The sequence below is a fragment of the Balaenoptera acutorostrata genome, chromosome 4 (genome assembly GCF_949987535.1).
Source record: "Balaenoptera acutorostrata chromosome 4, mBalAcu1.1, whole genome shotgun sequence".
Taxonomy (NCBI): domain Eukaryota; kingdom Metazoa; phylum Chordata; class Mammalia; order Artiodactyla; family Balaenopteridae; genus Balaenoptera; species Balaenoptera acutorostrata.
Window position 1 is genome coordinate 94820879 of NC_080067.1, and position 26884 is coordinate 94847762.

Here is a 26884-nt window from a genome sequence, read left to right on the forward strand (position 1 = left end):
TTTGCAGCTAGATTGTATCATGCTGAAAACCAGGCCAGCTGTCTAAGTGTCAGAGGCAAAGAGAGCTCAGCTGGCCTTTTTGGATCTCGTGGAGGTTGCAGAGATGCTGGAGGGGCCTGGGTCTTCAGCTCGCTTTCAGTATAACCCAGGAAACTTAAGTCTGGGTGATGTTTTTCTCAGAAAGAAAAAATGAAGTTGACTCCTAGCTCCACCTTTGCTTTTCTCCAATTTAAAAAGTATTATCAAGAACACATTTTTACTGAAAGGAACCAGAAAGAAGGCTGTGAGGTCCAGAAGCCCAGGGTTCCAATTTCCTCCCCAGTCCCTGAGAATCCTTTATATATTGACAGGATACACTTGGCCTTAGGATGTTAGGAAAACCGAAGCAGAGAGGATTAGACAAAGGCCAAATGTATCTTTAGGAAGAAATCAGATAATTGTAGCATCTGACATTTCAATCACAAAACCAGATCATGTTTTATTAGATGACATTTCACCAGCAGTTATCAGTACTATCAGTGAAACAAATGTCGTGCTGTAGAATTTGCAGCTGAGGGACAGAGGCAGGAAATGGCATACAACCAAGCTCAGCAGAATACGTATAATTAACACGAGTATTACATTTGGGTCACTCATGAACTGCTCAGAGGTAGAGGGATAAAGTAGGTGACCTTTCACTCTGCCCTTCAGCCCTATCATTTTCTGATTCTGCAGAATGAGTGACTTCTCAGAAATAAAGCTGACTTGAGGCATTAAGATTTGACCTCCAGCTACCATCCCTCTTGTGTCCAGTCCACATCTAAAGGTAATACTCTAAGAAAAGTTAATATGAGAGGCCATGTGTCCACTGACATGTAAGTAACTACAGCCGTACTTCATTTTATTGTGCTTCACTTTATTTCTTTCACTTTGCAGATATTGGTTTTTATAAATTAAGTTTGTGGCAACCCTATGTTCAGCAAGTATATAGACAACATTTTTCCTACAGCATTTGCTCACTTTGTGTTCCTGTGTCATATTTTGGTAATTCTCATAATATTTCAAACTTTTTCATTATTATTATATTTGTTATGGTGATCTGTGATCAGTGATCTTTGATATTACCATTGGAATTGTTTTGGGGCACCACAAATTGCGCCCATATAAGATGGTGAACTTAATCGATAAATGTTATATGTGTTCTGACTGCTCCACTGACCAACTGTTCCTCCAGCTGTCTCACTCTCCTTGGGCCTCCCTATTTACTGACACACAACAATATTGAGATTAGGCCAAATGATAATTAGGCCTACAATGGCCTCTAAGTATTCAAGTGAAAGGAAGAGCTGCACATCTCTCACTTTAAATCAAAAGCTAGAAATGATTAAGCTTAGTGAGGAAGGCATGTCAAAAGCTGAGAGAGGACAAAAGCTAGGCCTCTTGTGCTAAACAGCCAAGTGGTGATTGCAAAGGAAAAGTTCTTGAAGGAAATTAAAAGTGCTACTCCAGGGACTTCCCTGGTGGTGCAGTGGTTAAGAATCTGCCCGCCAGTGCAGGGGACACGGGTTCGAGCGCTGGTCTGGGAAGATCCCACATGCCACAGAGCAACTAAGCCCGTGCGCCACAACTACTGAGCCTATGTGCTGCAACTACTGAAACCCACGTGCCTAGAGCCCATGCTCTGCAATAAGAGAAGCCACTGCAATGAGAAGCCTGCACACCGCAATGAAGAGTAGCCCCCACTCCCCGCAACTAGAGAAAGCCCACGCACAGCAACAAAGACCCAACAGATCCAAAAGTAAATAAATTAAAAAAAATTTTTTTTTTTAAAGTGCTACTCCAGTGAACAAACAAATGATAAGAAAGAGAAGCAGCCTTATTGCTGATATGGAGAAAGTTTTAGTGATCTGGATAGAAGATTAAACCAGTCAAAACATTCTCTTAGTCCAACCCCTAATTAGAGCAAGGCCTTAATTCTCTTCAAGTCTATGAAGGCTGAGAAAAGTGAGGAAGCTGCAGAAGAAAAGTTTGACGCTATCAGAGTTTGGTTCATAAGGTTTAAGGAAAGAAGCTATCTTCATAACATTGAAGTGCAAGGCAAAGCAGCAAGTGCTGACGTAGAAGCTGCAGCAAGTTATCCAGAAGATCTAGTTAAGATAATTAATGAAGGTGGTTACACCAAACAACAGATGTTCTAAGCAGACAAAACAGTCTTATATTGGAAGACGATACCATCTAGGACTTTTATAGCTATAGAGGAGAAATAAATGTCAGGCTTCAAAGCTTCAAAGGACAGGCCGACTCTCTTGTTTAGGATGTAACTGATGACTTTAAGTTGAAGCCAATGATCATTCACCATTCTGGAATTGCTAGGTCTCTTAAGAATTATGCTGGGACTTCCCTGGTGGCGCAGTCGTTAAGAATCTGCCTGCCAATGCAGGGGACACAGTTTCGATCCCTGGTCCGGGAAGATCCCACATGCCACGGAGCAACTAAGCCTGTGCACTGCACTACTGAGCCTGCACTCTAGAGCCCGCAGGCCACAACTGCTGAAGCCTGTGAGTCACAACTACTGAAGCCCGCACGCCTAGAGCCCGTGCTCCACAATAAGAGAAGCCACCTCAGTGAGACGCCCATGCACCACAATGAAGAGTAGCCCCCGCTCGCCACAACTAGAGAAAGCCCATGTGCAGCAACGAAGACCCAATGCAGCCAATAAATAAATAAATAAATAAATAAATAAATTTAAGAAAAAAGAATTATGCTAACTCTACTCTGCTTGTGCTCTATAACACACCAACAAAACCTAGATGACAGCACATCAGTTTACAATACGGTTTAGTGAATATTTTAGCTGAATGTTGAGACTTACTGCTCAGAAAAAAATTCCTTTCAAAATATTACTTCTCATAGACAATGAACCTCATCAGCCAAGAGCTCTGATGGAGATGTACAATGAGATTAGTGTGTTTTTCACGTCTGCTAACATAGCATCCATTCTGAAGCCCATGGATCAAGGAGTCATTTCAACTTTAAAGTCTTAGTATTTAAGAAATATATTTTGTAAGGCTGTAACTGCCATAGATAGCGACTCCTCTGCTGGGTCTGGGAAAAGTAAATTGAAAACCTTCTGGAAAGGAGTCACCATTTTAGATGCCATTAAGAACACTTATGCTTCATTGGAAAAGGTCAAAATATCAATATTAACAGGAGTTTGGAAGAAGTTGATTCCAAACCTCATGGGTGCTTTTGAGGGGTTCAAGACTCCTGCGGAGGAAGTAACTGCAGATGTGGTGAAAACAGCAAGAGAACTAGACTTAGAAGTGGAGCCTGAAGATGTGACTGAATTTCTTCAATCTCATGATAAAACTTGAATAGATGAGGAGTCACTTCCTATAGAGCAAAGAAAGTGGTTTCTTGAGATGGAATCTACTCCCAGTGAAGACGTTGTGAAGATTACTGAAATGACAACAAAGGATTTATAATACGACATAAACTTAGTTGATAAAGGAGCAGCAGGGTTTGAGAGGACTGACTCCAATTCTGAAAGAAGATCAACTGTAGGTAAAACACTATCAAACAGCATTACAAGCTACAAAGAAGTCATTCATGAAAGGAAGAGTCAATGTGGCAAACTTCACTGCTGCTTTAAGAAATGGCCACAGCCACTCAAACCTTCAGCAACTACCACCCTGATCGGTCAGCGGCCATCAACACTGAAGCAAAACCCTCCATCAGCAAAAAGATTATGACTAGCTAAAGCTCAGATGACGGCTAGCATTTTTTAGCAATAAAATATTTTTAATCAAGGTGTGTACATTGTTTTCTAGAAATAATGCTATTGCCCACTTAATAGACTACAGTGTAGCATAACTTTAATATGCACTAGGAAACCAAAGAATTTGTGTGACTTGCTTTATTACCATACTTGCTCTATTGTGGTGGTCTGGAACTGAACCTGCAATATCTCTGAGGTATGCCTATACTTCTAATAGATTATTATTATTTGGGGGTAAAAAACTGTCCGTACCTGACAGCTGTTGGGCACTTAGTAAATAAATAAATAAATAAATAAATAATAAATAAATAAATAAAAGAGAGCTTCTGAGTATCTCAGATCTACCTTTGTTAGTTGGATATTTTAGCCAAGGGCCTAACCAGGCAGCAGGGAGAACTTTTTTTTTTTTTTTTTTTTTTTTTTTTTTTAAGATTTCTTTATTGACTGATTGATCGCTATGTTGGGTCTTCGTTTTTGTGCTATGGCTTTCTCCAGTTGTGGCAAGTGGGGGCCACTCTTCATCGCGGTGCGCGGGCCTCTCACTATTGTGGCCTCTCTTGTTGCGGAGCACAGGCTCCAGACGCGCAGGCTCAGTAGTTGTGGCTCACGGGCCCAGTTGCTCCGCGGCATGTGGGATCTTCCCAGACCAGGGCTCGAACCCGTGTTTCCTGCCTTAGCAGGCAGATTCTCAACCACTGCGCCACCAGGGAAGCCCAGGGAGAACTTTTGAAGCAGGAAAACTGATAAAATCTTGGGTTTTTGTTAGGATCCCAGAAATGTAAAAATTATTCCATAAATTATCTTACTTTTGGACCTTCGTGTTACCAGTGATGAGGAGGGGGTATTTTCTCCAAGCTGCCAAGTCGACCCACTCCCATTTATCCCATAGACTCCTTCTAGCCCTAGGCAGAAGAATCATGCTCTAGGATTGTTTCCCTCGTCCCTTCTAACACTGCAATTAACTACTGACCTCTGGTTTTCTGATCCTCTCTACCTAGATCAAGGGAAAAATTGGAGTTCCAGGTACTGGACAACCTGGATTTCAAAAAGGCCATCATCTCTTCTTTTTTTTTTTTAATTTATTTATTTTATTTTTGGCTGTGTTGGGTCTTCATTGCTGCGCACAGGCTTTTCTCTGGTTGCAGTGAGTGGAGGCTACTCTTCATTGCGGTGCGTGGGGGTCTCATTGCGGTGGCTTCTTTTATTGCAAAGCACGGGCTCTAGGTGCACAGGCTTCAGTAGTTGTGGCTCACGGGCTTAGCTGCTCAGCAGCATGTGGGGTCTTCCTGCACCAGGGCTCGAACCTGTGTCCCCTGCATTGGCAGGTGGATCCTTAACTACTGCACCACCAGGGAAGCCCCATCATCTCTTCTTTAAATTCAGGGCAGGCACTGATAAGCACAGTGGACATGGGAAAGTCACACGCAATCCCTGTTCCCAACTCATCTTGCCAGTGGTCAGTGTCTGGACACATCTGTGCAGAAAACCCATGGCTGGTACACAAGAAACAGGGATTTCCCACTTATACCTTCATTAAATAATTACAAACCAATTTTATTTATTTATTTATTCATTCATTCATTCATTTATTTATTTAAGCCACACCCCACAATTTGCGGGATCTTAGTTCCCCTACCAGGTATTGAACCTGGGCCCTCGGCAGTGAGAGCACAGAGTCCAACCATTGGACCGCTAGGGAATTCCCCAAACCAATTTTAAATTGCAGAACACTGATCTCTGTTTGCAAGAAAATAACCATTCATCAAAGGAGTTCTCTGTCTCTCTGTTTAGATCCTTTTTCATTTTAACCTTTGTTTTCAATTTTTTTCCCCTCTACTTGTTGCTGAAGTTTTTTCACATTTCCAGTCCTGATTTAGCCGCATTTAGTGCCTCTAACCTCAGCAGCCCCAACCCACAGGCTGCTCTTCATTAGCATCAATCGTTCTCCAAGGCTTTCCTCCCAGCCTCCCCAATCTCACCTTTCTACTTCTGGCTGATTTTCCACTAACCTGGACCAGATGCTCCAACTCAGGGGCAGGTGTGGATTTAGGAGGCTTGATACCTTTTATATGTGAAGATTGAGAACACTGCCAAATTCTCAAAGTCAGGGAAATTGCACTAAGGACTGTGCTAAGCTCTTTCCAACTATATCTTATTTGGTTCCCCAACAGTGCTATGAAGTAGATGAAGATTATTAGTCTTGTTTTAAGATGAGAAAAAGTGCAGCTCGGAGAAGTTAAGTGTCTTCCTCTAAAGCACATGGCTAGTTAAGAGACAAATCTAGTTCCCAGATGCCAAACTGCATGCTTTCCTTATCTCACTAAGCTGTCAGTTTGTTCTGTAGGATTGGAGATATTTCCCTTCAATAGTTAGGCCACAAATCAAAAGCTGTTTTCTAGAAGATTTCTGTGATTAACCAAGAATCGCTAACTATACTATCGAATCTCATTTCCAAAGCAGTTCACTTTCCACTATGTCAGCATTCATGGATTTGATCCTTCTCACTACACTATAAATCCTTTGAGAAAAAAATCTTATTTACACTATAACAACTTCTGTGTCCTTCAAACAGGGCCCAGCTCAGGATAGCCAGTGACTCAATGGATAACAAGAATGTCATGTTCTCAAGCTGACTTTTCTGTCATTAGGTGTGGCAAGCACGTTTTCATGTTTATTTCCACTATAACATCAAATAAAAGGGTTCTCATTTTTTAATTGCTCTATAATTGGCAGTGGATTCCTAATTCTTTAATTTTCTCTGCCCTGTTTTCTCTGACAAATAGTTAATGATGTGTAAAATAAGCAGATGTCCTTTTAGAGCTCGCTTTTGGAAGCAATCCCTCGGCAAATCCATTCAGTAAACTAAAAATCACTTTTGAAAAAAATCTTTCCACTTCTTTTTTGCATGTAGATTTTCTTATATCAGTTTTCATAAACCAGGGAACTCCCATGGTCTAGATAAACTTCGGTGCCCAGAAAGGATCACTTATCTTGTCAGCACAGAACTCAGTGGAAAATGAAAGAAAATGCAAATCTGAATTTCCACAAAGTCTAACAAAAACACTTCAGAAAATTAAATTCTGTTTACCTGGTGTTTTCCACTCCCATGGCAGATTACAGTGCTAGAAAAGTATCATCATGAAATTATATTTACTTCATACAGCTGGTGTAGAACAAAGCAAGGTAAATAAGTAGGGAAATGCTATGACACATTGACAACAGCAAAGGATATATCATATGTGCCAGAGAAGTATGAGAGAAACATTATCAAGATAGAACATAATAGTCAAAAAACTACTTTGGGAGGGACCTTAAAGATGGCAGAGGAGTAAGACATGGAGATCACCTTCCTCCCCACAAATACATCAGAAATACATCTACATGTGGAACAACTCCTACAGAACACATACTGAAAGCTGGCAGAAGACCTCAGACTTCCCAAAAGGCAAGAAACTCCCCACGTACCTGGGTAGGGTAAAAGAAAAAAGGAAAAACAGAGACAAAAGAATAGGGATGGGACCTGCCCCTCTGGTAGGGAGCTGTGAGGGAGGAAAAGTTTCCACACACTAGGAAGCCCCTTCACTGACAGACATGGGGTGTGGCGGAGGGGGGAAGCTTCGGAGCCACGGAGGAGAGCGCAGCAACAGGGGTGCGGAGGGCAAAGCGGAGAGATTCCCACACAGAGGATCGGCGCCGAGCAGCACTCACCAGCCCGAGAGGCTTGTCTGCTCACCTGCCGGGGCGGGTTGGGGGCTGGGAGCTGAGGCTCTGGCTTCCGAGGTCAGATCCCAGGGAGAGGACTGGGGTTGGCTGCGTGAACACAGCCTGAAGGGGGCTAGTGCCCCACGGCTAGCCGGCAGGGAGTCCGGGAAAAAGTCTGGACCTGCAGAAAAGGCAAGAGACCATTGTTTTGGGGTGTGCAAGGAGAGGGAATTAAGAGCACCGCCTAAATGAGCTCCAGAGACGGACGCAAGCCTCAGCTATCAGTGTGGACACCAGAGACAGGCATGAGAGGCCAAGGCTGCTGCTGCAGCCACCAAGAAGCCTGTGTACAAGCACAGGTCACTATCCACACCTCCCCTCCCAGGAGCCTGTGCAGCCCACCACTGCCAGGGTCCTGTAATCCAGGGACAACTTCCCCAGGAGAACACACGGCGTGTCTCAGGCTGCTGCAAGGTCACGCCAGCCTCTGCCGCCACAGGCTCGCCCCGCATCCGTACCCCTCCCTCCCCCCATCCTGAGTGAGCCAGAGCCCCCGAACCAGCTGCTACTTTAACCCCGTGCTGTCTGGGTGGGGAACAGACGCCCTCAGGCAACCTACACACAGAGGCAGGGCCAAGTCCAAAGCTGAACCCCAGAAGCTGTGCGAACAAAGAAGAGAAAGGGAAATTTCTCCCAGCAGCCTCAGGAGCAGCAGATTAAATCTCCACAATCAACTTGATGTACCCTGCATCTGTGGGATACCTGAATAGACAAGGAATCATCCCAAAATTGAGGCAGTCGACTTTGGGAGCAACTGTAGACTTGGGGTTTGCTTTCTGGATCTAATTTGTTTTTGTTTTTATGTTTATTTTAGTTTAGTATTTAGAGCTGATTATCACTGGTAGATTTGTTTATTGATTTGGTTGCTCACTTCCTATTTTTTTATATATATATATATATTTTTTCCTTTTTCTCTTTTTGTGAGTGTGTATGTATATGCTTCTTTGTGTGATTTTGTCTAAATAGCCCAGCTTTTACCATTTGTCCTAGTGTTCTGTCTGTCCTTATTTATGTACGTTTTGTATACCTTTCAGCACTTGTTATAATTGGTGGATTTGTTTCTTGGTTTGGTTGTTCTTTCTTTCTCTTTTTTTTTATTACTTTTTTATTTTTAATAATATTTTTTTAATTTTAATTATTTTATTTTTTTCTTTCATTCTTTCTTTTTTTGTCTCAATTTTATTCTGAGCTGAGTGGCTGACAGGGTCTTGGTGCTCTGGCCGGCTGTCAGGCATGAGCCTCTGAGGTAGGAGAGCCGAGTTCAGGACATTGGTCCACCAGAGACCTCCCAGCCCCACATAATACCAAACGGTGAAAGCTCTCACAGAGATTTCCATGTCAATGTTAAGATCCAGCTCAACTCAACAACCAGCAAGCTACAGTGCTGGACACCCCATGCCAAACAACTAGCAAGACAGGAACACAACCGCACCCATTAGCAGAGAGGCTGCCTAAAATCATAATAAGGTCACAGACACCCCAAAACACACCACCAGACGTGGACCTGCCCACCAGAAAGACAAGATCCAGTCTCAACCACCAGAACACAGGCAACAGTCCCCTCCACCAGGAAGCCTACACAACACACTGAACCAACCTTACCCACTGGGGGCAGACATCAAAAACAACGGGAACTACGAACCTACAGCCGGCAAAAAGGAGACACTACACACAGTAAGTTAAGCAAAATGAGTAGACAGAGAAACACACAGCAGATGAAGGAGCAAGGTAAAAACCCACCACAATAAACAAATGAAGAGGAAATATGCAGTCTACCTGAAAAAGAATTCAGAGTAATGATAGTAAAGATGATCCAAAATCTTGGAAATAGAATGGAGAAAATAGAAGAAACGTTTAACAAGGACCTAGAAGAACTAAAGAGCAAACAGACAATGATGAACAACACAATAAAAGAAATTAAAAATTCTCTAGAAGGAATCAATAGCAGAATAACAGAGGCAGAAGAATGCATAAGTGACCTGGAAGATAAAATAGTGGAAATAACTACCACAGAGCAGGTTAAAGGAAAAAGAATGAAAAGAATTGAGGACAGTCTCAGATACCTCTGGGACAACATTGAATGCACCAGCATTCGAATTATAGGGGTCCCAGAAGAAGAAGAGAAAAAGAAAGGTTCTGAGAAAATATTTGAAGAGATTATAGTTGAAAACTTCCCTCATATGGGAAAGGAAATAGTCAATCAAGTCCAGGAAGCACAGAGAGTCCCATACAGGATAAACCCAAGGAGAAACATGCCAAGACACATACTTATCAAACTGTCAAAAATTAAATACAAAGAAAAAATATTAAAAGCAGCCAGGGAAAAACAACAAATAACATACAAGGGAATCCCCATAAGGTAAACAGCTGATCTTTCAGCAGAAGCTCTGCAAGCCAGAAGGCAGTGGCAGAACATATTTAAAGTGATGAAAGGGAAAAATCTACAACTAAGATTACTCTACCCAGCATGGATCTCATTCAGATTCGACAGAGCAATTAAAACCCTTACAGATAGGCAAAAGCTAAGAGAATTCAGCATCACCAAACCAGATTTACAACAAATGCTACAGGAACTTCTCTAGGCAGGAAACACAAGAGAAGGAAAAGACCTACAATAACAAACCCAAAACAATTAAGAAAATGGTAATAGGAGCAAACATATTGATAACTACCTTAAATGTACATGGATTAAGTGCTCCAACCAAAAGACATAGACTGGCTGGGTACAAAAACAAGACCCATATATATGCTGTCTACAAGAGACCCACTTCAGACCTAGGGACACACACAGACTGAAAGTGAGGGGATGGAAAAAGATACTCCATGAAAATGGAAACCAAAAGAAAGCTGGAGTAGCAATTCTCATATCAGACAAAATAGACTGTAAAATAAAGACTATTACAAGACACAAAGAAGGACTCTTAAGGTAAATGCTAACAAACATAAAAGGGGAAATCGACAGTAACACAATCATAGTAGGGGACTTTAACACCCCACTTTCACCAATGGACAGATCATCCAAAATGAAAATAAATAAGGAAATACAAGCTTTAAATGATACATTAAACAAGATGGGCTTAATTGATATTTATAGGACATTCCTTCCAATAACAACAGAATACACTTTCTTCTCAAGTGCTCATGGAACATTCTCCAGGATAGGTCATATCTTGGGTCACAAATCATGCCTTGGTAAATTTAAGAAAATTGAAATCATATCACGTATCTTGTCTGACCACAATGCTATGAGACTAGATATCAATTACAGAAAAAGAATCTGTAAAAAATACAAACACATGGAGGCTAAACAATACACTACTAAATAACCAAGAGATCACGGAAGAAATCAAAGAGGAAATCAAAAAATACCTAGAAACTAATGACAATGAAAACACGACAACCCAAAACCTATGGAATGCAGCAAAAGCAGTTCTAAGAGGGAAGTTTATAGCAATACAATCCTACCTCAAGAAACAAGAAATATCTCAAGTAAACAACCTAACCTTACACCTAAAGCAATTAGAGAAAGACGAACAAAACAACCACAAAGTTAGCAGAAGGAAAGAAATCATAAAGATCAGATCAGAAATAAATGAAAAAGACATGAAGGAAAAAATAGCAAAGGTCAATAAAACTAAAACCTGTTCCTTCGAGAAGATAAATAAAATTGATAAACCATTAGCCAGACTCATCAAAAAAAAAAAAAGGGAGAAGACTCAAATAAATAGAATTAGTAATGACACAGGAGAAGTAACAACTGACACTGCAGAAATACAAAGGACCATGAGAGATTACTACAAGCAACTATATGCCAATAAAATGGACAACCTGGGGGCTTCCCTGGTGGCGCAGTGGTTGAGAATCTGCCTGCCAATGCAGGGGACACGGGTTCGAGCCCTGGTCTGGGAAGATCCCACATGCCACGGAGCAACTAGGCCCGTGAGCCACAACTGCTGAGCCTGCGCGTCTGGAGCCTGCGCTCCGCAACAAGAGAGGCCGCGATAGTGAGAGGCCCGCGCACCGCGATGAAGAGTGGCCCCCGCACGCCGCAAGTCGAAAAAGCCCTCGCACAGAAACGAAGACCCAATGCAGCCAAAAATAAAATAATTAATTAATTAATTAAAAGGAAAAAAAAAATTAAAAAAAAAAAAAAATGGACAACCTGGAAGAAATGGACAAATCCTTAGAAAAGCACAACCTTCCAAGACTGAACCAGGAAGAAATAGAAAATATAAACAGACCAATCACAAGCACTGAAATTGAGACTGTGATTAAAAATCTTGCAACAAACAAAAGTCCAGGACCAGATGGTTTCACAGGTGAATTCTATCAAATATTTAGAGAAGACTTAACACCTATCCTTCTCAAACTCTTCCAAAATATAACAGAAGGAGGAACACTCCCAAACTCATTCTGTGAGGCCAACATCACCCTGACACCAAAACCAGACAAAGATGTCACAAAGAAAGAAAACTACAGGCAAATATCACTGATGAACATAGATTCAAAAATCCTCAACAAAATACTAGCAAACAGAATCCAACAGCACATTAAAAGGATCATACACCACAATCAAGTGGGGTTTATCCCAGGAATGCAAGGATTCTTCAATATATGCAAATCAATCAATGTGATACACCATATTAAAAAACTGAAGGATAAAAACTATATGATCATCTCAATAGATGCAGAAAAAGCTTTTGAGAAAATTCAACACCAATTTATGATAAAAACCCTCCAGAAAGTAGGCATAGAGGGAACTTACCTCAACATAATAAAGGTCATATATGACAAACCCACAGCCAGAATTGTTCTCAATGTTGAAAAACTGAAACCGTTTCCCCTAAGATCAGGATCAAGACAAGGATGTCCACTCTCACCACTATTATTCAACATAGTTTTGGAAGTTTTAGCCACAGCAATCAGAGAAGAAAAAGAAATAAAAGGAATCCAAATCGGAAAAGAAGTAAAGCTGTCACTGTTTGCAGATGACATGATACTATACATAGAGAATCCTAAAGATGCCACCGGAAAACTACTAGAGCTAATCAATGAATTTGGTAAAATAGCAGGATACAAAATTAATGCACAGAAATCTCTTGCATTCCTATACACTAATGATGAAAACACTGTAAGAGAAATTAAGGAAACACTCCTATTTACCACTGCAACAAAAAGAATAAAATACCTAGGAATAAGCCTACCTAAGGAGACAAAAGACCTGTATGCAGAAAACTATAAGACACTGATGAAAGAAATTAAAGAGGATACAAAAAGATGGAGAGATATAACATGCTCTTGGATTGGAAGAATCAACATTGTTAAAATGACTATATTACCCAGGGCAACCTACAGATTCAGTGCAATCCCTATCAAACTACCAATGGCATTTTTCACAGAACTAGAACAAAAAATTTCACAATTTGAATGGAAACACAAAAGACCCTGAATAGCCAAAGCAATCTTGAGAAAGAAAAGTGGAGCTGGAGAAATCAGGCTCCCAGACTTCAGACTACACTACAAAGCTACAGTAATCAAGACAATATGGTACTGGCACAAAAACAGAAATATAGATGGAACAGGATAGAAAAATGGAACAGGATAGAAAACCCAGAGATAAACCCACGCACATATGGTCATCTTATCTTTGATAAAGGAGGCAAGAATATACAATGGAGAAAGACAGCCTCTTCAATAAGTGGTGCTGGGGAAACTGGACAGCTACATGTAAAGGAATGAAAGTAGAACACTCCCTAACACTATACACAAAAATAAACTCAAAATGGATTAAAGGCCTAAATGTAAGGCCAGACACTATCAAACTCTTAGAGGAAGACATAGGCAGAACACTCTATGACATAAATCACAGCAAAATCTTTTTTGACCCATCTCCTAGAGAAATGGAAATACAAACAAAAATAAACAAATGGGAACTAATGAAACTTCAAAGCTTTTGCACAGCAAAAGAAAATAAACAAGATGAAAAGACAACCCTCAGAATGGGAGAAGATATTTGCAAACAAAGCAACTGACAAAGGATTAGTCTCCAAAATATACAAGAATCTCATGCAGCTCAATATTAAAAAAACAAACAACCCAATCCAAAAATGGGCAGAAGACGTAAATAGACATTTCTCCAAAGCAGATATACAGATTGCCAACAAACACATAAATGGATTCTCAACATCACCAATCATTAGAGAAATGCAAATGAAAACTACAATGAGGTATCTCCTCACATGTGTCAGAATGGGTGTCATCAAAAAATCTACAAACAACAAATGTGGGAGAGGGTGTGGAGAAAAGGGAACCCTCTTGCACTGCTAGTGGGAATGTCAATTGATACAGCCACTATGGAGAACAGTATATAGGTTCCTTCAAAAACTAAAAATAGAATTACCATATGATCCAGCAATCCCACTACTGGGCATATACCCAGAGAAAACCATAATTCAAAAAGACACATGCACCACAATGTTCATTGCAGCACTATTTACAATAGCCACATCAGGGAAGCAACCTAAACGCCCATCAACAGACGAATGGATAAAGAAGATGTGGTACTTATATACAATGGAATATTACTCAGCCATAAAAAGGAAAGAAATTGGGTAATTTGTAGATATGTGGATGAATCTAGAGACCATCATACAGAGTGAAGTAAGTCAGAAAGAGAAAAACATATATTGTATATTAACGCATATATGTGGAACCTAGAAAAATGGTACAGATGAACTGGTTTGCAGGGCAGAAATTGAGACACAGATGTAGAGAACAAACATATGGATACCAAGCAGGGAAAGTGGTGGAGGGGTGGGGTGCTGGTGTGATGAATTGGGAGATTGAGGTTGACATATATACACTAATATGTATAAAATGGATAACTAATAAGAACCTGCTATATAAAAAAATAAATAAAATTTAAAAATTCAAAAAAAAAACCCCAGGCAGTCAGACTCCAAGTATAATATTCATAATCTTATTATATTCACTATAAAGATAAAGATTAACAGATTATTAAGAAACTATTTCTTCCTTGAGGGATTCTGTTGGCGGGGGAGAGGTAAGGGAGACAGACAGAAATGCAAATAATTGCAGCAGCCTTGTAAATGGTAGAATTAGAGATGGTTTAAAACTCTAGGGGAGACAAGAAAAACCCTCTGGTGCCTGGGAAGGCACATCTGAATAAAGTCAGATGGATTGGAGTTTACCAAGTCAGCTTGATTTGGAGGGGAGAGAAGGGAGAGAAGGTCATTCTAGAAAGAGCTAAAAGCATTGTGGAAAAAAAAAATCTACAAACAATAAATGCTGGAGAGGGTGTGGAGAAAAGGGAACCCTCTTGCACTGTTGGTGAGAATGTAAATTGATACAGCCACTATGGAGAACAGTATGGAGGTTCCTTAAAAAACTAAAAATAGAACTACCATACGACCCAGCATTCCCACTACTGGGCATATACCCAGAGAAAACCATAATTCAAATAGAGTCAGGCACCACAATGTTCATTGCAGCACTATTTACAATAGCCAGGACATTCAAGCAACCTAAGTGTCCATGGACAGATGAATGGATAAAGAAGATGTGGCACATATATAAAATGGAATATTACTCAGCCATAAAAAGAAATGAAATTGAGTTATTTGTAGTGAGGTGGATGGACCTAGAGTCTGTCATACAGAGTGAAGTTAAGTCAGAAAGAGAAAAACAAATACCGTATGCTAACACATATATATAGAATCAAAAAGAAAATAGTTCTTAAGAACCTAGGTGCAGGACAGGAATAAAGACGCAGATGTAGAGAATGGAATTGAGGACACGACAAGGGGGAAGGGTAAGCTGGGAGTAAGTGAGAGAGTAGCATTGACATATATACACTACCAAATGTAAAATAGATAGCTAGTGGGAAGCAGCTGCGTAGCACAGGGAGATCAGCTCAGTGCTTTGTGACCACCTAGAGGGGTGGGATAGGGAGGGTAGGAGGGAGACGCAAGGGGGAGGAGAAATGGGGATAAATGTATATGTATAGCTGATTCACTTTGTTATACAGCAGAAACTAACACACCATTGTAAAGCAATTATACTCCAATAAAGATGTTAGGGGGCTTCCCTGGTGGCGCAGTGGTTGAGAGTCTGCCTGCTAATGCAGGGGACACGGGTTCGGGCCCTGGCCTGGGAGGATCCCACATGCCGCGGAGCGGCTGGGCCCGTGGGCCACAGCTGCTGAGCCTGCGCGTTTGGAGCCTGTGCTCCGCAACGAGAGAGGCCCGCGCATCGCGGTGAAGAGTGGCCCCCGCTTGCCACGGCTGGAGAGGGCCCTCGCACGGAGGCGAAGACGCAACACAGCCAAATCAATCAATCAATCAATCAATCAAAACATACGCATCTGATTCAAGATCCTCATTAAAAAAAAAAAAGATGTTAAAAAAAAAATGAAAAGCAAGGGAATAGTATCGCAAAAGTTAGATAGTGTTTGCCTGTGGAAAGACAGGGTCTGTGATGGGAGGGGATACAGGAGGCTTTCAATCACAGGCTCTGATCTTTTTCTTAACTTGGGTGGAGGTCTTCAGGGGTCAATTTTCTTCTTCTTTAAATTGTGTGTGTGTGTGTGTGTGTGTGTGTGTGTGTAGCCTCCATACTCTTTGACATATTTTACAATATTAACATATATAGCAATACACAGTGATGTACAGTATGTAATAAAATGTTTCCATACAAACTACAAAAAAAAAAACTACTTTGCTTCATTTAAAGTTGTCAGAGTGGATGAAATGGGAAGAAATTTGATGTCTGATCTTCTTTTTCCCTTCCTAAATGAAAAACCAAACCTGTAATATAGTAAACACCTAATTTATTGGAGTATGTTTTACACTTACACAACTTCCAGAAAATTGAAAAGGCATTTATCACCTCAGTTTCCTGCAGTGTACATTATTGAACTGTTTCTCTTTTGCTGTGTTGTAGCAAAAAGTATTTAAATATTGACAATTGCATGTTGATTATGTCTGACAGGCAGCTTTATACTGATAGTTCAACTGGTTGCATTTTTTTTTCTGCAACTTCCGATATTATTGAACTTTGTGGTTGTCGGCCTGCTTCTAAAGAGAGCATCTTGTCAGTAAATCTTTTGGATTTGCTCTATGTGAAATTAGGAGGACAGGGGAAGGGCTGAAGGAGAGATAATATATGAAAATAGTTAGTATAAGTTTCCTGCACTAATAACCACTCAATAAATGGTAGCTACTAATACTATCAATTTCATTACTTTAGGGAAATAAACATCTTATTCCGGGAGACCAGCAATGGGCCGGATTAAGTCTGCAGTGTTAGGGCTGGAGAGAAAGGGACAATTTTGCCAGCAACAGTCTCTTCAAGTCCTTTAGAAAGGACAATCTGATTCAGTCTTTGAATTTAACCTCTAATTCTCAATGAATAGCAAAAATTGAGAGTAACGTTTCCTGGGTAATAAAAAGGAGTTGTTTTTTAAGTACAAATGACAAGAGTGGTGACTGAAATCTAAAAAAAACTGTATACTAATTATGTATTTGCTACATACCATAACCTTGGGAGGCACTTAGCGTCATTGAGGCACTACGTAATTGTCTTTAAAGGGAAACATAAAAGCTACTCAACCTCATGCACTACGTAATTGATTTTTTACTAATACCCAGAAAAAAGTTTCTAGTTTGAAGCTATTGGGTAAGTCTACTTAAATGTTAAAATAGTAGGCTTGCTTGCTGTTCCATTCTTGACGAAAGCTAATTATTATTAACAAATAGCATTACCTAAAATTTTAGAGGTAGATTTGTTATAATTTTAAAATGTTTTTAAATCAGGGAAAATCTAAAGTCTTCAAGTGAGAAAATTAGGGAATATGTTGAAAATTGATCATAAATTCATTTATGTTTTACTTATATATGTTTTAATCTGACAAAAATTAGTATCAAAAGTTATTCCTTTCCCTTAAAAATTTTGCTAAGTGCATGCTATGTGGTAGGCTTGGCAAAAAAAAAAAAGTGAAAAAGACAGTTCCAACTCTTAAAATGTTTATAATCTGATAGCATATTTAGCAGTAAATTTACATTTTCACATAGTTATGTGATGTTTTACAAATTTGTTTTTGAAAATTCAGGTAGTCAGTTTGGAGATATCTCTGTTTTCCCTGAATAATAAAGTGCTGAATTATAAAATGTAGGTCCACCTTATTGTGTGACACTTGCCTAACGATGTTCAGTGTGTAACTCCTGATTTTAAATTGACACTGTACTCTCATGCCTAAAGCCTATTCAAGTGATCAGAATGTTTTTTGTAGAAGAACAAATAGAATAAGAAATTTCATTGGTAACAGCAAAGGTGGAAACACATAATACAGCCTAGAAACATGATCATGGAAACATGAGTTTTAAACAATTCTTCCTGAGCATTAAAAATGGAGTCAACTCATAGAAATCACATAAGTAATTATTTGTACCAAAGGCCATAGAAGGTATTGATTTTATCGAGCTTTATATGAAATGTGGGCACTAGTTTCTTTAGAACTCAACTGTCATAACCTGACTCGCCAGAGTTCTGTCTTAGACCATACGTTAAATTTCAAATTGAAGAAACGCCAAACACTGAGTTTCAAATGTGGAAAAGGAGCAAGAGGCGGGGGGCAGGAGAGGGAAGATGGGCTTAGGAAGAAGCAGAGAGTCCAGGTAACAATGACCAAGAGAATTTGTGTTCATTTCAGCTATCATCTCGCCACTAACAGAAGTCTAGCTCAACCTATAAGATTTCCAATCTACAAAGTATAACAGAAATATAGTTTAAGGAAACCTGGTTGCTGGGTAGTTTGTTCTTATATATGGCTTCCTAGAGGGATGCATTAAGTACCAACATAAATACTGACCAGTTTACAAACTGCTGCTAATTTAGTATAGATTCCAATGTCACTCTGTATATCCTAGAGTTAAAGTATATTAATTAGTAAACTGCAGTGGGATTCATGTGAAAATATTCATTTTCTCTCCACAAGTACTACATTAGAATTAGCCCACCATACCAGAAAATTCCTCCCAATTCTAATTAAGGCATATTAGATATGCATGAATTAACATTGGCATGATAAATGCCAAATAAATTAATAACTATTGACCACTAATATATGAAGAGACAGCAGAAAAATTGAAAAAGATTAAAATACACTTTGGGAAGAGGCAGTTCCCACCTTGTATATTCAGCCATGGAGAGCTGAGTTGTTTTTCCTCATATTTTTGTGATTCACATAAATTTATATCATCCATATGTTCAACACCTCACCATCAGCTAACTTTTTTTTCTTCTCTACTTGATTTTCCTTTATTCTTTTTGAAATTGAAGCTTGAGACATACCGAAGTCTGGGTGTAAACCCTTCAAAATTTTTTTTTAATTATTATATCTCTAGGAGCATAAATAACTCTCCCATGATGATTATTTGCCAGTGTTAAAGTGTATTTGTCACTAGTGGTATTAAAAGCAAAATCAGAAAACACATAAAAAGGCTGTGTTGATATTAGAAACAGTCCTAGGGGTGAGTGGAAGATATAAAGTGAACATTTGAATATCAAATAAGGTTTCATGACAGGGAGTAGATCTACAAATAAATTTTAGGCCTTAGAAAGCAATAAATATTGCACTTAAGATTCCCAACATGAGCTTCAAAGACAATTTTGCTTTTGGCTGGATGCAGTCTCCACACATACAAAGTCCCAGTGAACTTCCTGAAAAAGGTTGATCCAAGGAACGACCTATATTTGTTCTTGCACACTGAAGTAAAAACTCACGTTTTTAAAATATACCATTTTATTGGTAATTTTTTACCAACCGCAAGAATATGAATGTGTTTAAGCACCCACACTGAGTATAATTCATACTAGGAATTAGCTTAAATCTCAAGATCCATGAAAGAGATGTTTTTAAGCTCCAATCTCCTCAATTCTCTAATTGCATTTGTAATAAACCTGTTATCATGCTTTTAAGTTGCAATTATTGCTATAAGATATATACTTATTGATTGATCTTGATAATTAAGCAGCACTAAACCACCTATGAGACACTCACAGAGTTGACCTGGTTCAGAGTTTTTTAAGTTATTTATACCATAGGCTGCACAAAAGAAGACACCAGGTTTACAAATATGTGCATCAAAACTAGGGCCACTGACTGGGACTTATAAAAAGTAATTATCCCTAGGGGCTTCCCTGGTGGCGCAGTGGTTGAGAATCTGCCTGCCAATGCAGGGGACACGGGTTCAAGCCCTGGTCTGGGAAGCTCCCACATGCCAGTGGATCAACTGGGCCCGTGAGCCACAATTACTGAGCCTGCGCGTCTGGAGCCTGTGCTCCGCAACAAGAAAGGCCGCGATAATGAGAGGCCCGCGCACCGCAATGAAGAGTGGCCCCCACTTGCCGCAACTAGAGAAAGCCCTCGCACAGAAACGAAGACCCAACACAGCCAAAAATAATAAATAAATAAATAAATAAATAAATATTTTTTTAAAAAAGGTAATTATCCCTACCCAGACTATTATGCACAAATCTAGTATCTCTTAGCACTGTTAATAAAATACTAGTTCATTTTAAACTCCTACTTATATATTTCATTGTAAATACAAATGCTCAAATTTTTTTCTTCTCTGATGCAATGTTTATGAGTCTAGTGATAGAACGTTGAAAGAGCCATGTGCCCATGGCTAACTACAAATTTTGGAATATAAAAGCAGATTCTATCAAAAGTTTGTCCTTGGGACAGACTCAGTAAAATGTTCAATTTGTAAACTTCTGCTCATCATATAAATTACTGAAAAGGTGACACATAGTTAACGTTACATGGTGGCAGAAATTCTAAAAATTATTTTCAAAATATAAGAACATAACTGGGCAGAATTGCCTATAATTCTTATAAAAAGTCATTAGCTTCCTGCCACTTTCAGTGTCACCTTAATAAACTAACAGTTTCCATGTGATCACAGATGCTTATATGTTTATGTGCTGGAGCAAACTCACGCCAACCACAGAGAAGCTTGAAATGTACCTTCCTTTTTTTTTTAATTAATTTATTTACTTATTTATTTTTGGCTGCACTGGGTCTTTGTTGCTGTGCACGGGCTTTCTCTAGTTGTGGCGAGCAGGGGCTACTCTTCGTTGAGGTACACGGGCTTCTCATTGCGGTGGCTTCTCTTGTTGCGGAGCATGGGCTCTAGGCATGCGGGCTTCAGTAGTTGTGGCATGTGGGCTCAGTAGTTGTGGCTCGTGGGCTCCAGAGCGCGGGTTCAGCAGCTGTGGCACATGGGCCCAGCTGCTCCACGGCATGTGGGATCTTCCCGGACCAGGGTTTGAAGTGGTGTCCCCTGATATGGCAGGCGGACTCTCAACCACTGCGCCACCAGGGAAGCCCTACCTTCCTTTTAAAGCAAACAAAAGGTGGCCTTCCAGGAGTTCTGAGTGATCACAGCACACTCCCCAGAACACACACACACCTTTCTGAATGACTTGGACAGCAAAACACCCCTTCCTCCACCATAAGTCCTACCTGTGGCTAAGAAGCTTTAAATCCCATGGCCCCCTTTCCACGGCATGTGGCCGTTCATGCAGTAACGGCCTGTATGAAGCTGCACCATCATTTGGTCTAAGCAAGCTGGACCTTTAGGTCACACTGCATGAGTTTAAGACACCACTCTGCTATTTATTGGCTGCACAGTCTTCGATATGTCACTTCATCTCCCTGAACCTCAGTTTCCTCTCTCTACAAAAATATATAATTTTAACTATCTCATAAATATGTTATGAGAACTACATAACCTTAAACATGAAAAATTCTTGGCACTAGGTAAATGATAAATAAATGCTAATTATTGCCTTTTCTCCCTCTCTGTATGTATGTGCACATAAATACTGTTGTTAAAATACGTAAGTTTATTTCAATATGAATCTATATATTTATATATCTTTATACATGTACAGATATGATACACAGACATATATGCATACATGTATATATATATATAAAGTATATCAGTGATCAACAAACTTTTCTGTAAAGAGCCAGATTGTAACTAGTTTAGGATTTGAGGGCCACGCATTCTTCACGGCACCTACTCAACTTGGCTACTGTTGCGCAAAGGCAACCATAGATAAAACATAAGCAAAGGAGCTTGGTTGTGTTGCAATAAAACTTTATTTACAAAAATAGGTGGAGACTAGATTTGGCTGATAGATTGCAAACCCCAATACAGACAATATGTGTAGTGCAGATGCTGCATATATTGTGTATGTACGTATGGGTATACAGATAGATAGATACAGATTAAATATGCTTTTTCTAAAATTTGATTTAGTATATTTTTATGGGCTTGTTGGATTTCTGTATGTTTGTGTGAGAGGGTCTTGTGAATATTTCCCCAAATGAACCTTGGAGAAATGTGTCTGAGTATTTTATTTATAATGGAAATTTCTTTCACAAAGCACAAGTTCTCTGCTACATAATTTGCCAAGTACAAATATTTTTTATAGTCCTCTGAAGATGCAAAACTTCCCCACATTGGTAATGACAATAAAATGTGAGTAATAATCATAACCATAATTTTTTAGCATGTACTATATGCTAGGTGCTGTATTAAGACTGATGTACGTTACATAGAGGCTAACACCTACAGTGCAACTAGACACTGTCCTAATTTTACAACAGGAAATAACAGCTACTCAAACTAAGAATTGATGCAAGGAGCAGTTCTGTTTTCTGTTTACACAGTCACAGGGTTTTAGAGCTCTAAAATACTTAGCTTATTCTCTAGATCAAAATTTGCTTTCTTCTCCCCTACTCCATTACTCCATTTTTCATATGAGGACACTGCAGCCAAGAGAGGTAAAGTGATTACTCCAAGATTCCTAGGCTAGTGAAAGGAAGACCTGGGACTTAAGTTCATTGGAAGTTTTACATGGACTGAGCTCTTAGTCAAATGTAATGAATGAGAATTCTTCATTTCATATCAAAACTACAAGGTCTGGTGCCTAGCTTGATTTCACTTATCCGAAGTTATAGAAAGTTTAAAACTATACAAACATGCAAGGGAACAAAAATCAGTCTTCGTCAGATTTTAAGATTTCTTTGGAAGTCACAGCACCTATGTGAAAGAATATTCCCTTAGGCCCTCTTTTAAATTCTCACTGTATTTATTTCTTCTTCATTCAATAGCTGATCTCCCCATGATTAGGACCTTGTATAGGATTAATGCAGCCTCTTGGCCTAACTGTAGACCCACGTCCCTCTACTCTGATAAGAGCATCTCTTTGAAGGCATTAGTGTCCTCTCTGAGCACCTGCCACTGCCCCCTAGCAGCATAATGAACCCAGGCCTATTCACACTCGGGTCTCTGACCTTTGCGGCTACGCAACAAGAGTATTTCCCAACAATTAGCCTGCAGCCCATTAACACTCTGTCTTTAGAAAATCCCCGCAGAGAAAGAAAAAATCACTCTGTTGAAGAAACTGGAATATTGAACTTGTTGCCTCTTTCTTTACCTAGTGATTGAGAGTTATTCATTTCCTTGACATTCATTGTACTGTTGTTAATTCAAATGTATCAAAAATAGTTTAATTAAAAGTGTGAGAACCACAGGACCTTCAAGATGGCAGAGGAGTAAGACGTGGAGATCACCTTCCTCCCCACAAATACAGCAGAAATACATCTACATGTGGAACAACTACTACAGAACACCTACTGAATGCTGGCAGAAGAAATCAAACTTCCCAAAAGGCAAGAAACCACCACGTGGGGCTTTCACTGGTGGCGCAGTGGTTACGAATCTGCCTGCCAATGCAGAGGCCACGGGTTTGAGCCCTGGTCCGGGAAGATCCCACATGCCACGGAGCAACTAAGCCCGTGCGCCACAACTACTGAGCCTGCGCTCTAGAGCCCATGAGCCACAACTACTGAAGCCTGTGCGCTTAGAGCCCGTGCTCCACAATAAGAGAAGCCACTGCAATGAGAAGCCTGCGCACCACAACGAAGAGTAGCCTCTGCTCACCACAACTAGAGAAAGCTCGCGCGCAGCAACGAAGACCCAACACAGCCAAAAATAAAATAAAAAATAAAATAAATTAAATTAAAAAAAAGAAACCACCACGTACCTGGGTGGGGCAAAAGAAGAAAGGAAAAACAGAAACAAAAGAACAGGGATGGGATCTGCACCTCTGGGAGGGAGCTGTGAAGGAGGAAAAGTTCCCACACACTAGGAAGGCCCTTCACTGACTGACATGCGGTGTGGGGAGGGGGAAGCTTCGGAGCCACGGAGGAGAGCACAGCAACAGGGGTGCAGAGGGCAAAGCGGAGAGATTCCCGCACAGAGGATCACTGCCAACCAGCACTCACCAGCCCGAGAGGCTTGTCTGCTCCCCGCCAGGACAGGTGGGAGCTGGGAACTGAGGCTCCGGTTTCAGAGGTCAGATCCCAGGGAGAGGACTGGGGTTGGCTGCGTGAACACAGCCTGAAGGGGGCTAGTGCACCACAGCTAGCAGGGAGGGAGTCCAGGAAAAAGTCTGGACCTGCAGAAGAGGCAAGAGACCATTGTTTCGGGGTGCACAAGGAGAGGGGATTAATAGCACCTCCTAAAGGAGCTCCAGGGACAGGCGCGAGCCACGGCTATCAGCACAGACACCAGAGACGGGCATGAGACGCTAAGGCTAATGCTGCTGCAGCCACCAAGAAGCCTGTGTGCAAGCACAGGTCACTATCCACACCTCCCCTCCTGGGATCCTCTGCAGCCCGCCACTGCTAGGGTCCCGTGATCCAGGGACAACTTCCCCAGGAGAACACACGGCGCCTCAGGCTGGTGCTATGTCACACCAGCCTCTACAGCAGCAGGCTTGCCCCGCATTCCAAATCCCTCCCTCCCCCGGCCTGAGTGAGCCAGAGCCCCCTAATCAGCTGCTCCTTTAACCCCGTCCTGACTGAGCGAAGAACAGATGCCCTCAGGCGACCTACACGCAGAGGCGGGTTCAAATCCAAAGCTGAACCCCGGGAGCTGTGCGAACAAAGAAGAGAAAGGGAAATTTCTCCCAGCAGCCTCAGAAGCAGCGGATTAAATCTCCACAATCAACTTGACACTTGACGTACTCTGCATCTCTGGAATACCTGAAGAGACAATGAATCATCCCAAAACTGAGGCAGTGGACTTTGGAGGAACTGTAGACTTGCGCTTTGCTTTCTGCATCTAATTTGTTTCTGGTTTCTGGTTACCTTAGTTTAGTGTTTAGAGTTTATTATCATTGGTAGATTTGTTTATTGATTTGGTTACTCTCTTCCTTTTTTTATATATATATAGATATATATATATTTTTTGTATTTCTCTTTTTGTGAGTGTGTGATTTTGTCTGTATAGCTTTGCTTTTACCATTTGTCCCAGAGTTCTGTCTGTCTGTTTTTTGGGGGGTTTTTTTTAGCATAGTTTTTAGCACTTGTTATCATTGGTGGATTTGTTTATTGGTTCGGTCGCTCTATTCTTTCTTTCTTTCTCTTTTTTATGACATTTTAATTTTTTAAAATAATATATATATTTTTTATTTTAATAACTTTATTTTATTTTATTATATTTTTTGGTCATTTTTTTTTCTTCCCTTTTCTTCTGAGCTGTGTGGCTGGCAGGGTCTTGGTGCTCCAGCCGGGTGTCACGCATGTGCCTCTGAGGTGGGAGAGCTGAGTTCAGGACACTGGTGACCAGAGACCTCCCGGCTCCACATAATATCAAACGGCAAAAATTCTCCCAGAGATCTCCATCTCAACGCTAAGACCCAGCTCCACTCAATGACCAGCAAGCTACAGTGATGGACACCCTATGCCAAACAACTAGCAAGACAGGAACACAACCCCACCCACTAGCAGAGAGGCAGCCTAAATCATAATAAGGTCACAGACACCCCAAAACACACCACCGGACATGGTCTTGCCCACCAGAAAGACAAGATCCAGCCTCATCCACCAGAACACAGGCACCAGTCCCCTCCACCAGGAAGCCTACACAACCCACTGAACTAACCTTACCCGCTGGGGGCAGACACCAAAAACAATGGGAACTACGAACCTGCTGCCTGCGAAAAGGAGACCCAAACATAGTAAGCTAAGCAAAATGAGAAGGCAGAGAAACACACAGCAGATGAAGGAGCAAGGTAAAAACCCACCAGACCAAACAAATGAAGAGGAAATAGGCAGCCTACCTGAGAAAGAATTCAGAATAATGATAGTACAGATGATCCAAAACCTTGGAAACAGAATGGAGAAAATACAAGAAACATTTAACAAAGACCTAGAAGAACTAAAGAGCAAACAAGCAATGATGAACAACACAATAAATGAAAATAAAAATTCTCTAGAAGGAATCAATAGCAGAACAACTGAAGCAGAAGAACAGATAAGTGACCTGGAAGATAAAATAGTGGAAATAACTACTGCAGAGCAGTATAAAGAAAAAAGAATGAAAAGAATTGAGGACAGTCTCAGAGACTTCTGGACAACATTAAACGTACCAACATTCGAATTATAGGGGTCCCAGAAGAAGAAGAGAAAAAGAAAGGGACTGAGAAAACATTTGAAGAGATTATAGTTGAAAACTTCCCTAATATGGGAAAGGAAATAGTCAATCAAATCCAGGAAGTGCACAGAGTCCCATACAGGATAAATCGAAGGAGAAACACAACAAGACCCATATTATTCAAACTATCAAAAATTAAATACAAAGAAAAAATATTAAAAGCAGCCAAGGAAAAACAACAAATAACATACAAGGGAATCCCCATAAGGTTAACAGCTGATCTTTCAGCAGAAGCTCTGCAAGCCAGAAGGCAGTGGCAGGACATATTTAAAGTGATAAAAGGGAAAAACCTACAACCAAGATTACTCTACCCAGCAAGGATCTCATTCAGATTTGAAGGAAAAATTAAAACCTTTACAGACAAGCGAAAGCTAAGAGAATTCAATATCACCAAACCAGCTTTACAACAAATGCTAAAGGACCTTCTCTAGGCCTACAAGACTTACAATAACAAACCCAAAGACCTACAATAAGAAGAGAAGTAAAACACCTACAATAAATAAAACCCAAAACAATTAAGAAAATGGTAATAGGGACATACATATCGATAACTACCTTAAATGTAAATGGATTAAATGCTCCAACCAAAAGACACAGACTGGCTGAATGGATACAGAAACAAGACCAATATATATGCTGTGTAAAAGAGACCCACCTCAGACCTAGGGAAACATACAGACTGAAAGTGAGGGGAGGGAAAAAGATATCTATGCAAATGGAAATCAAAAGACAGCTGGAATAGCAATTCTCATATCAGAAAAAA

General features: G+C 40.4%; 1 pseudogene; it reads left to right on the top strand.

The window, feature by feature from the left end:
* Positions 1-26884, top strand: part of LOC103010711 (inosine-5'-monophosphate dehydrogenase 1-like) — a 103972-nt pseudogene that overhangs the window by 50638 nt on the left and 26450 nt on the right.